This window comes from Catharus ustulatus, chromosome 6 (genome assembly GCF_009819885.2).
Source record: "Catharus ustulatus isolate bCatUst1 chromosome 6, bCatUst1.pri.v2, whole genome shotgun sequence".
NCBI lineage: Eukaryota > Metazoa > Chordata > Aves > Passeriformes > Turdidae > Catharus > Catharus ustulatus.
This window is the reverse complement of record NC_046226.1, coordinates 62351848-62362148: the sequence shown is the minus strand read 5'-3', so window position 1 is coordinate 62362148 and position 10301 is coordinate 62351848. Positions and strand designations below refer to the sequence as shown.

The 10301-nt window shown below is 36.9% G+C and overlaps 1 protein-coding gene across 1 annotated transcript in view; it reads left to right on the top strand.

The window, feature by feature from the left end:
* The first annotated feature begins 209 nt into the window (after window positions 1-209).
* Window positions 210-10301, top strand: part of LOC116997743 (syncytin-A-like) — a 79865-nt gene continuing 69773 nt past the window's right edge. Inside the window, exons 1-2 of the mRNA XM_033062822.1 lie at window positions 210-454; window positions 6933-7016. The gene's annotated coding sequence lies outside the window, so the exon portion shown is untranslated. The remainder of the gene's footprint in view (window positions 455-6932; window positions 7017-10301) is intronic.

The following is a 10301-nucleotide window of genomic DNA, read 5'->3' as shown; positions in this document are numbered from 1 at the left end:
AGATGCATGGGGAGAAGGAAAATGCATTTCTGGATGAAGTGCTGTTATGATGAGCAGGCATTAATAATTGACATTGGTGGTGAGACAGAAGGCAGTAGGCACTCAGAGGGATTGTGATGATATCATAGTAACCATGAGAGCAAAGCCCAAGTGGTCTGTGATGACGGCAGATGTGTGCATTGCTTAACACAAGCCATTCCTCTGTTGGGTAGTTTATATGTGATGGAAATCCATTTATTAAACTCATACGTAAAATATCTACATGTACTCCTAAAGTTTGCTGAGGACAGGGTTGGGTCAGCTCAGTTGCACAAGCATGGGGAGAATGAACAGCTGCTCACAAGCATCACCCCAGTGAAATGAAGAAGAATTTCTCTCCTGGTGTTACAAGGGAATAGCTGTGCTGTGGAGGAGGAACCTGCAGATGGATGAGCCTGTTTTCCAGAACCAGCAGGTGAGATTTTCATCCTGAGTTCCCAGGATGTAGCCTACTTTATGAGAGATTATAGATAGTTTCTATGAATTACTGTAGTTGCAATTTCCTTTAGTGATCTCAGTCCTGTCCCAAATATGGGCAAAGTTGTATCTCCTCTGTGGTCACTGGCATGCATCTCCTTGTCTTTGTGTAACTTAAAGAGGGTATGATCATACAGAGAGCTGCCTGTATTCATCATACACTCACAAATCAATGTACAGTAACACCCAAGAAAAAGATTGTTTTTCTCAGATTTTTTTTTTTAGTTGATAATTAATACACTTTTCAAAATACAAATAGGTATTATTTTTACTCTAACTTGGTGATAACTACCTCAAAGGGCAGCATTCTGGTTCAGGTCCCACCTTTTCAGAATGGTGAAATGGGCAGGTTTGGAGCTGACTCTGGTGCAGGACAGTGGACCTCCAACCCACTTTTTGCTGAGTTGTTATCATCTCAGTTTTCTGCTGCCTTTCCTTTCCCTTGAGGGAAGGATGCATGCTAGCAATGATATAGGGCATCATACAGAGCTGCTTGTTTCAACATCTTTAACTAAGGCCTTTTTGTACATTCTTAGTTTTCACTGATGTTCTGCTCTTCTGTTAAGCTGCATGAGCTGGTAAAGAAACTGAATTTTGAGATTTGAGAATCAGTCTGGTGTGAGAATTTCTTCTTTGGGAGAGAGATCTCTGCCTTCACAACAACAGCGTGACAAGGGACCAGCCATCACTGGGTACTGCTGTGCTGTAGTTATAAATAGGTCTGAAAAAATAAATGCATAGCATGATACTGCAGAGCACTTGTCATAAAATGTGTTCTTGGTCTCTGCTCTGGTATGCAACCCTACTGTATAAACCTCTGTTTTAGGTAGTACGTGTTTGGCAGTAGTATTGCTTCAGGCAAAGGATGAGCAGGGTTTTCACATCTTGTTTGTCTTATCCTTTGCATAAAGGATGACAAAATCCTGAAAAGTTTGAGACATAGGATTTGTGCTCTTATCCCCAGCCTTATAAGACATGGACTGAGCTCTCAAGTGCTGCCATTAATTGAGTATTTTTGTTTGTTTATTTCTTCTTCTGCCTGAAAACACTGCTTAGGCAGTTTTAAAATTCTTTTTCTTAGCTGATAACTTATTTTTATGGAAATACATTAATATAACTTTAGAATGCATAAATCTGTAAACTCAAATAAGTATGTACTTACATGTTTAGAGAAAAAGGAATGTTGGAATGTTCAGCATTGGAGTTTTAGCTATCACTGAAATGTAAAGTACTGAATAATGGTAAAACTAGGTAGTTCTTTGAATTAAGACATGATCAGCTTAATATATATGAAAATCTTTGATAGACTGGAAGTGAAATCAATGTGTTCTTTATAATTCCTCATTGTCCAGAGAGATGGGTCAGGATTGCTGCCTGAGTTCCTCAATTTCTTCCCATACAATATCTGTAGCCTAGTTATATGGATTCCCTCTTAGGCTTTTCCTGTTATCATCTGGTTTAGAACTATTTCCACATAAGTTAAAGTCTTTAACAAAAAAAAAAAATTAAGAATTTATAAGAAAACATAAATATAACGAAAATGTACCTAATTTCTTTTTGTCCCCCTGCTCCTGATACTCAAACATTCTGTGTGAAGACAAAATATTTGAATGACCTGGGGGAGACAGGAAGAAAGATTCAGTGACAGGAAATTCTGAACTCCATCTTTATGACCCATTTCAGGTAAATACAAAATTTTCTGGTGTCTGTCCAGAGAACCTGTGGAGCTTATTGATCTTTTTCACTTGCACTTACACCTCAGACATTTTTTACCATAAGGTAGGTTAAAAGACAAGTTTCTACAGAGTCTGAGAATCAACCTTTAAAGTTGAATAATTTACATTGTATTTTCACCCTGTTTTCCCCCCAGGGCTGAAGAGCTATTATGTGTGGGATTTACCTATCAAAATTAACATGTTTTGTTTCTATTAGCATTCTGATTTAGCTCAGAAGAAAGTATTCATCCATTTCAACTTTCTGGTTTGTGCCAACACAGCTTATTACAGGCTTGAAAGGCCAAAGTCAAATGCAAAAATTGGCATTAGTTTGCCTATCAAAAAAAGCAGGAAACATACCATATTGGCATAAACCCTGTATTTCCTCTTTCAGAGCACAAGGTGTGAGTAAACACAGCGTTTTTAGTCCAATCAATGAGATGTCTTCCAAGGAAAGTAAATAAAATGTCTCTTTCTGTTGGCTTTGTATGGAAACCGTTTGTTGAGAACTGAGCTCTTGTATCTCAAAAGCACAATTAACAATTATTTCCTCATTCATGAGAACATTTTTACACATATTTCTATCAGTAGGAATGTCAGGTCAGGCTGTTCTTGCCATGTCAACAGTTCATTCCTGTCCTGTGGAGTTACTTTCTTTCAGGCCAAATTGAGTTCCCTGATGAAGTTTGCATGATTTCAAAAACAGTAGCTTGAGTAATGGGGTGGGTAACAAGTGGAGAGGAGAAAGGATCTGTTTGAAAAGATAGTGCTAAACTTGGGGGTGTGTCTGTGGAACCAGGATTTCAAAACTCTCCTTGCTAGAATGGACTTATTTCTTCCTACTCAATTAAAAAGGTTTATCTTGGAATCCAGCTCAGGTGTTTTGCTACACACAGACTCTATACTCTTTGTTTGACAGTCAGTGTTCAATACTGGTTTCTCATCTCACCTGGTTTTCCAAGAGCTCTTAAGATTTCCTTTTCAAATTTTGATAGTTGCACTGATTTGTTTTGCTTTATATGCAACATTTTAGACTACACTTTAATCCATTTCTGTGTAGTGAGTTTTTTTGTCTGATATTTCAGGTGCAACAAGAAAGCTTTTTGAAGTTTCCCAATAAAGTTATTTTGGTTTCAAGAATACCACCTAAATATTTTTCCTTTCGTTTCAATACTATATTGTGACCAATTTTTCATTTTTTACTGGTTGTTTGAAATAGTAATAACACACTTTTATGCATGGATACTGTGGGTATTCAAACAGATTTTGCCCTCTAAAACCAGATACGAACATATTTTATGTTGAAGATTAAATTAAAATCGTCGAAGCATAGAACATCCTGAGTTGGAAGGGACCCCTAAGGATCATTGATGTGCAGCTCCTGGCCTTGCACAGGACTGCTCCAAGAGTCACACCACGTACATGAGAGTAGTGTGAAAGATTATTCTACTTACATTTTGGAATTATTTATGGGTAGCAGATTTACATATTAAGTATAAAAATTAAATTTTAAATGGGAATTATAAATTGAGGCTATGAATCTCTTTTTCTCTACCAAGCAGGTAATATAGCAGAATTCTTAATGTGAAATATTTTCACAAATTGCACTGTACTAGCTGAAGATGGAGTTGAAATTTGACTGATGTTGATGGACATCTCTGCATTGGTACTGAGTGGGAATACACACCAGCTAATTATAGTATAGAACAAATCTCCAAAACTTCTTGGAGCAGTCAGTGGAGAGAGAGCAAGGGATAGTTTAGAGCAGGAGCCTAGTACAGCTGTTCTTATTTGTGCCCTGAAGGATCATGTGGTAGAGTTCTGTCAGCCTCTAATTATCTGAATAACCTAAGGTTTGTATAAGATCCAATGTTATAGCAGATAATCTTTCTCCATGTTAATTAAGTATTATGATATAAAATGACAATATTCATTTTCACTTTACATAGAGTAGAAAGTTGCACTGTTGGTAGGTTTTATAAAAATGTCTGTTACAAAATTATACAAAAGCACATTTTTATTTTCAATGAACATACGTAAAGATTAGCAGCTGAACATTTAAGCTTCCTTTTAGGTGGGTTTCTTAAAGACAAATAAGGGGTCAGTGAAGGAAGAATGTGTCCCATTATTCAGTACTTAATAGATACCATTACTTGCTATCCCTGATTAGTGATGCTATGCTTCTTGGCTTAGGCACGCATACCACACACACATCTCATTTTTTTCAAAAGTAGTCTGAAAGATTTATTGCATCTTGCCTTTGAGCTTTCAGGGAAAAGGTTAAAAAAATGTAACTGTGAGTCAAGGCATTACACGTTGTAAAATACGTGAAGTCTCATTAAGGTATCACAAGTCCCAGTACTATCAGGGAAAATAGTTCTTATGTTTTCTTCTTAAATCCCTGCAAATGTCAGTTTCCTTTCCTCAAATCATAACACTATGTATTCTTGTTAGGACAATTTTTTTTCCTCCAAGGAATTATATATTTCACTTTCTTGGCTCATCTTACTGCATCCTGAGGCATTCCAAGCTTTGTTCTCAGTCCACATATCAGTTCCACATGTCATCAAAGGAATACACAGGCTTTGGGTGCCTGTTTAATACACTCCTTTTAGTTTAGCTTTCTCAATTTACTGAACAGCTGCACAGAAAAAAAAAACCTGAAAGCAGCCCAGATGTGTTTAAACATGAAGTAGTATAAATAATATGCCTGTTAAAACATCAAGATCTAAACTATTAATTTAATTAAGACAAATATAATCCTATGGTACGCACCTTTACATCGTAAAAATTACAAGGTTGATCACTGTCCACAACCTAAAAATTGTGTTGAATTATGTATACTGAAATGAAGCTACCTGCTAAAAAATAAGCAAAGTAAGCTGCAGCATTTTGGTATTGTTGAACATTTAATTGACATTCAGGAAGCCTGAGGCTGCTCTGGGATGTACACACTTTTCAAAAGCAGCGCTGGTTTAATTAGGCTGCATTAGGCTCCACCTTCAACTGCTAATTCCTCTCATTCTCTTTCAGTGTGCTGGGGGAGCTAGTTGTGTAGCTGAGAAGTTCAACCAACTCAAACCTATTATTTTCTCTGCTGGACACCTGTCAGTGCGATCAGTTCCCCACTTTGGTTCACAGTGTGGATGAGTAAACACTTATGCCAGGAGAAATAAAGAGATAATAAAATGTCAGGAATGAGACATCAAGGTACTTTAACTGGTCAAAGGCTGTTGAAAGTTTTAGAGACAGTGGAGAAACCTTTAACACCTTCCTAGGTCAGTAAAGTTCAAGTAATTCATACTTTTCCTTACATGTACATCAGAAACTCTTTAACATATACACATATATTAAAAATTGTGAAGGAGTGAATAAAAAAAAGCCAGTCTATCTTGGTTTAGGAATTGTATTCTCCATGCCTCGATGGAACTGCCACACCATTTTTCTTTCAAATTCTGCCACTTTATCAGGGTCCTGTAGTTCTTCAGGGGTGAACTTTCAAACCACTGGAGCAGAATAATCCTTCAAGAGATGACCCATCTCCACATTCCATGCCACACATGTCTATCTACTCTTGAGGCAGATCTCCCTAGAAATCTCTAGGACCCCCCAGGAAACCTGAAGACTTAGGAGCAAGAATTTGCTTTCCTTAACATCCAAAGGGAATTCAAGTCTCAAAAGCTGTTGTAACAAGCCTGAAGGAGGAAAAGGGAGTAAAAGGCTGGGGAAAATTACCCTCCCCTGTTCCCTCCACAGACTGGATATGATTATTAATGGACTCACAAAGGTAGGGGTAGGAGGGCAGCAGTGCATACACATCCCAAAATACCTTCATTGCCCTTGATATCATCATGTCATGAACTGATATTCTATAGTAGAGCATAGCAATCCTGATCCCTCTCCTTGCTTTGAAAAAGAGCACCATGATGCACATAGTGCACATGTGGAAATATATACGGGTTTAGGTGCCACAGTCACGTGAACAGACCAAGCAACATTGTGACCAGTGGCACCAGACCTCATGCAGAAAATGCTTGGATCAAACTTGTTTCCAATCCACTCTGGGCAGATCTGTTGTTATCTCAACCCTTCATGACCTACACTGGGCATCAAATAAAGCTGTTCTGGTTTAGGAATGGTATTCCCCAATTTAGTATTCCCACTGAAATCACTCCAAAATAAGCATGGCTTGCTCGCTTTCCCTGTCTCACTCTATTCTCTACAAGGCACTGAGAGGAGAATTGGAAGCACAGAGGGCAAAGATCATGGGTTGAGATAAGAACAATTTACTGGAACTGGCAAAAGGATAAGAAAATAAAAAGTAACCAACAATAATAACAGCAAAATTGTCCAAGAGAGATGAGTGAATCCCGTGTGAATTCTCACCATTGTACCACAAGATGCATAAAAATACCTGACTGCCACCACACTACCTTGACCTGGAAAGGACCCTTTCCCATTCCCAGAAAATGATATGAAGTGGTATAAAATGACCACGGCCCCTCCTGGCTACTGCACAAATTAACCCTGTCCTGGCCAGAACCAGGACACAGGCATAGCAAATAACAAATCATCCTTTCTGAAAAGCTAACTTTTCCTTTGCAATGTCGGCCCACAAATTATTTTATCTACCATGCACATATATCTAGAGGTTTTTTTCATCAAATAGTGCATCATTTTTTTTCTATAAATATGTTGCAGATGTCCTTTCTTGCAAAAAGAAGGGGACAAGGTGAAAAAGTCTATTATCTTTGTTCTCCGCGTGACGTTCAAGGCAAATAAAGGGTAAGAATTGAAGGTCATTCTTTCTCTTGTTTATCCAATTCTATGCATAAGAACAAGATTTTAAGAGCCATACTACATGTTCACTGTTAACATTATAAAAGATTTTTTTTTCTTTTATTCATGAGTATTTATGTGACATACCAGAGATTCTTTTTTTATATCAGCTGAGTGAGTTATGCTGGCCCACTTATAGATTGTATTAGAGTATCATAGTGCTTTTTCAACATCTCTGTTTAATGCAGCCTTCCTACCTGCATAGTCTGATAGGATTCTTTCTTTTGAACCAGAAAGTCAGTTTTAGAGGCTTTTGTTTCTGTGCAATTGGTCCTGACCCCATGCTGCAGATTTGGTTGTGCCAACACTCCTGCACATGGAGTTACCTGGGTTAGGAAAAAAGCTTCAAGGCTTTTTCAGTTTGTTATTTAACCTGAAAATTTTAACTGGGTGCATCTACAGCATATTTCCATAAATGCTTTGAATTGCCACAATTCAGGTGACAACAAACTGTATCACAAGTGTGGGAAACATTGGTAAGGGTGAAGAGTGATGTATGAAAAGCAGGAGGGTATCTCATAAGATAGTTTATGATTGATAGGATGTTTTTAATAAAGTTAGTGTTTTTGAAGTTATTAAAATTTAAAGTCATGTTACAAAAGACAGAAAAATATTTTTAATCATGGCTCCTCTTTTTCAGCACCACACCTTTTGGACATATTCTTAGTAATTTTATTCCTGGTATTTCTGTTGTGTGCAGAAGTGGAACACCTGTTCAGGTCCACTTCTTCGCTCTATCCATTTTTTAGAACCTTTTAATAATGTTTGTTATCTGGGAAAGTTTTTTTTTCTGCTCTTAATGGCCTGATTCATAATTTCCATTGCACTGTTTGATCTTTCCACAGATCATAAATTTGGTGGCAGTAATACTAGCAACAACAAAACCCCATCAGATAAGAAATATAAAGCACAGGATTTAATAAACTCATCACCAAAAAACGTTGTTCATATTAATAACATGTGCCTGAAACAACTCTCTTATATGACATGAAATTAAATTAACTAATATTCAAATTCTCCAAAACTCCCATACTTGTAGAATTTGGATTGGGAGCTTTGCTCTTGCTCGTTTTGGGGCTGGGTGGTTATAATACACCTTTTTTCTTCTTGTGGATGTGCTGCTTATTCACTACTCTGGGCTGTAGAGCTTCACAGCTTAGAGCTGTCAGATAACTTCATTTACCACTTCCCTTTCTGCTGCTCAGGGTGAGAAAGAGGGATGGAACTTCTAGTACCAATTGCTTCTCTACACCAATCCCTCCTCTTCTCCAGAAAAGGTCTAAATTTTTTTTTCTGATTCATTTGGCTTTGTACGGAATTGCTAGCTGTATAACCTTGAAGGAAACAGCTCTTTACTTTGAAATCAGGAGAAACTGTTTTTAAGCGTTATTGTTGAAGCCACAAAAGAACTTGCTTTAATATTTTCGGTAATGTTTTCCCAAAATTCATATTCACGTCAGTACACTCTCTTCACACCCTCAGTGATTCCACTGCCTATTCTCTGATACTTAAAATAACTAGATACTTCTTTAGCTTCCAGCTCTACCTTTGGGAAGTATTTCCTCACATTAATTCATTTTTCTATTATTTATTCTCACCCATTTTTTATTTTCATTTATATGTCTTATTAATGTACTCGTGTGATAACTTTCCTAGTCATCACTGATAATTTTTATTTCAGCATTTGACATTTTCTCTTGAATATCTCTTACTTTTAATTTAACATAAACTAATTTTTTTTTAAATCATCACTTTCCCAGTAACCTGCTTTGCTGTCTTTCATCTTTTGCTATATAATAAAATTCAACTAATTGTATGATTTAGCTCTTCATTCCTCAATTATGAACTATAGAGACTGTGAGGAGATGGACAGGTTTTATTTCATATATATTATATAAGGCAGGTCTTTGGTTGTGAAAATAAGCAGGAATTTAAAAATTAATCAGAATTAAATTAAGTGGAAACCTAAATCCATATGCTAGGCAAAGAATCTACTTTGTTTTGCCATGCATAACATAGGTTTTTCTTTAAATAGTCCTTCACCAAGAAAAACAGATATGAGAAATAGATATTAGTTCTATCAAAGGACATGCAGAAATGTCTCACACACAAGATTATGCACACTTTAAACTATATAATGGCCTCACTTATACATTCTCTCACTCCTGTGTAGAAACATAACAATAGTCTCTCACAGGACTGCCTCGAGTCACAGCTGGCTAATATTTGGAGAAATCACCACCAACTTTCAGGTCATAAAAAGGTGGCTCAGCTCTCATTAATAACTGTGTTCCCTAGTTGTCACTGAAATATGTCAAATCTAAAATGGGAACTTTATATGCCCGTTATTCTGTTTTAATCTTTTTTTCTGCAAAGGGTTCTAGTGCTTGGTATGATTAGTGGATTGTGTGAGCAGTGATGATGGCATGGGTGCTCTGTCAAGTTGCACTGATGCTGCACTGCTGGTGGCTCCCCTGAACTGACTGAAGGATCTCAAAACAGTCCCCATCCACAACAACCAGCACTTCCCAGCATTTTGTTGCTGTCTTTCCCTTACTTCTTCATTCCATGTGCCATTGTACGTGTATATGCAGTGATTGTTGAGACTTTTTTGATACCATGAACATGAAATAAGTGCAATACAAATAAATTTTTCCCAATTTCAGTAACTTTTTTCCCTACTTGATTATATGGCATCAGTTTCTACCTTCTGTAGTTTGCATCTGTCTGCACAAATGAGCAGACAAGATGTTTTGCTTCAGATATGAGAAATTTTTTAAGAAACTGATTCTTTATTCCAACACTTACTGATTTAGAAGTAGATAATTTTCAATATAAGGTTTTTATTATGGTCTCATTTATGGCAGTTAAAGCATCATAAAATTGACAAATGTCTTGGATATCTTATGGGAAGCATGACTTCACATGTGTTCAATACAACACATTTAATTTTACTGATAAAGTCTGAAATTCATGTCATCTCACAACCTTACATATTCTTTCATTTCAAAAATACTCTTCTCCTATGTCTGCCCCTTTCCACACTGCTAGAAATGGCAAAATCAGGCTTCTGAGATTACCTTTGTCTCTTCCTTTTCAAATAACATGAAAAGGTTTAAAAATCACTGGGGAAAACATGAAGCCCTATAATATTTACATGAGTAAGAATTCCACAGATGGAGCCTGACATAAGGGTGATTCAGTAGTGTGGGTTAAGGAGAAATTTCTCCA